The following is a 2886-nucleotide window of genomic DNA, read 5'->3' as shown; positions in this document are numbered from 1 at the left end:
TCCCTTTGCCTTCAGCATTTCCCAGGGTTGCAGGCAATTTCCCACTCAGCAAGGCTGAGGAAGCTTTGCTGCAGAGCAGAGGGAAGACTCCTTAAAGGATATGACCAAGCATAGCACATTTTTCTTTCTCTTTTTCCCTGTAGTGCTGGTTCTGCCCTTCCCTCAAGCCAGCCAGACAAGAGTCTCTAGTCTGACCTTGCTCTGCTTCCCTTTGCCCCTCCATATTACCTTCCAGCATTTACCATGCCACAACAAAAATGCTTGTCTCCAGAAAAATCTCTGTGACTGATCCAAACCTGCCCATGGACCCTTCTCAGATCCTGTTTTCAGAGTTGGATGTAGGTATCTCAGTAGGCTAACAGTATATTGGTGGCCTTCACCCATATCACTAGGGAATGAGTCTACAATCCTTTCTACCTCCTGGGATCCACAGAAAGTAACGAGGATTTGACATTTATATCTGGAGGGCTTACAAGTTACTTCTGCATCTGTGAAGAATTATTGAGCTTCGGAAGTAATTGTCAATCTAAACTACATGAAACTGGAAGATTTCTTCATCCACCCTTCTCTGACCATCTGGGCAGATCTTCAGCTGGTGTAAATCAGTGTAGCTGTACTCAGTTACTCCAGCTGAGTATGTGGCACATATGTCTTGTAGCTCTTCCAATATTGAAAACACACATTGTCTTTTTATGTGAGCTCAGATATTTATATGACATTCTTTGGACAATTTTACCTTTTTTTTGGGTGCAGATTAGTCTCCTCCAAAGAGACAGGTGTAAGTAAAATGGTTGCAATGTTTAGGCTGTACTCGGTTCCCAGTTTCTGTGTTTCTTCTGGTTCTTGTTTGCATCAGTTTTTCAAAGATGTGAAGTGTACATGAAAAAAAATCCATGTATGGGAAAGGAGCTGATGGACAACCAAAAGCTGTTTACTAATGATATGCAAAGTAGTTAATAGGCTTAATGCCAGAAGAGCAAAGTAGGGCCAGCTGAGTTACAAGGGTGCCATTCTAGAGTTGAAAAGCAGAGTTGGTGCATTTCTAGATCTTATATGTAAGGTCATTGCATTGGACTTTATCCATTACCATTGAGATAATGCATATATGCTCATTTACATCAGAAGATGAACTTATCTATATATGGAAATGTATTCACCTCCCTGAGATTACACCACAAATTTATCTTTAGTCCTAGACCACATGAAATTGAATTTAAAAGCTCTGTGTCTCCATAATGCCCCAGTTTCTCTAAGGATAAGACCCAAACTCTAATGGTCTTCTTGCAGCATCACTGTCCCCAAAGCCATGAAGGAGTCTGGGCAATCTTTTTTGCTCGGCTGTGAACTTCTGCATCAGAAGATTTTTCTCCTGACTTTCACTGCTTTTTTACATTATTTGATGGCCATCCCTTGAGTACAAGGGCAGACTTGCTTGATGGGTTCTGAATCTTGCCTGCAGTTCATAATTGTTTTTCACAATGGTTGCTGAAACAGCTTTATGTGAACTACTACATAAATCTCCTGTTTCCCCAAACACACACAGACAGTTTGGAATCCTCTGCTATGTGACTATAGTGTTATTCCTTCCCATCAGTCTCTCTAAAAGTTATTAAAAACAGTGTTTTTAATAAACCCCAGAAAGCTATGTGTTTTCTGTACATGCCTGGAGAGCAAAAGATGCTCTTTTGCAAAAGTGCCACATGCAAAGCTTCTATCATCTGCCAAGGAAACACCACCTGTGCTCAAAGCAGCAGTATTAACTGAACTGCAAGAAGAACCCGTGCATGATTCCTTTACCAACCAACCTCCAGCTGGTTCAGAAAAATTACTAGGAATTAGATTTTCTGTGCATTTTTAAAGCCCACAGGATTCCTCTGTCAGCGCTACAAAAATCCTATTGCAAAAACCCTCTCCATCTTGTATTGTCTGCCTACAGAATGAGCTGGCTAAGAAACATGGTTTACTTGGTCTGTCGCAACATCTGGAAGTCGTATTGACACATCCAAGCAAACGAGAGCTGGAGACCAGTGAGTTATGTAAAGAATGAACATGTCTGGTTGACCCTCTCCCAGACACAGCGTTATCATGAGGGGAGATAAATGGAGCCCAACGGGACGTGCAGGTGTAAGAAAAGGATGACACTGGTACACTAACCTTTGTCATGTCAAAGGTCCTGCCTTTAATTTGTGTTCAGAAGGACAACTGAAAGTTCATACTAATCGATAAACACACTCCCCTGCGGCAGTTTAAGGGAGATATATAGAAATGTAGTTAGAACAATTACTGGGGTAATAACTCCTAAGCTCTATTTTTAGCTCTTCAGCTGAGATACTGGTCCATTCTACAAGTGCTGTATTACCATAATAGTCATGGGTGCATTGAAGCTGCTGCTGACAGCATCATGTCTTGCCAATTAACGCTCTGATTGTAAATGCAATTTTTTTCCATAGTGGCTACTGACTGGCAGAATTCCATAGTTTCATGCTACCTCTTTTCCCAGCTGAGCACCACGCTGCAAACTGAGATGCTCTAACTCAGACTGTCCAGCACAAATAGCTTGCTATCAGCAGTTCTCACTTGGTGGTGTCAATTGTATGTTTTTTAGATCACCAAAGAAGTGTTCCTGGGCTTGTCCTGTTGTCTGCCTTTAGAGGCCACCAGAGAGTGCAGTGCTAATCACAGCTGCCAGACCTAGGATGCTGGCATGCTCCAAAACATCTTACAAATTCTGCCCTACCATCTGATGTGCAGTTTGGAACACAGGGGGCATTGGTGAAATAGCTCTTCAATGCACCAAATATTTGTCAACATCAATATCCTCCCTTGTTCCCAAGGAGTCTCTCAGGAACATAAACTTCTTTGGTAGCAGCCAGACTGCTCCCAGCT

The sequence above is a fragment of the Chaetura pelagica genome, unplaced genomic scaffold, assembly GCF_000747805.2.
Source record: "Chaetura pelagica isolate M959 unplaced genomic scaffold, ChaPel_1.0 scaffold3, whole genome shotgun sequence".
NCBI lineage: Eukaryota > Metazoa > Chordata > Aves > Apodiformes > Apodidae > Chaetura > Chaetura pelagica.
The sequence above is the reverse complement of the archived record's forward strand: the minus strand, read 5'-3'. Positions refer to the sequence as shown.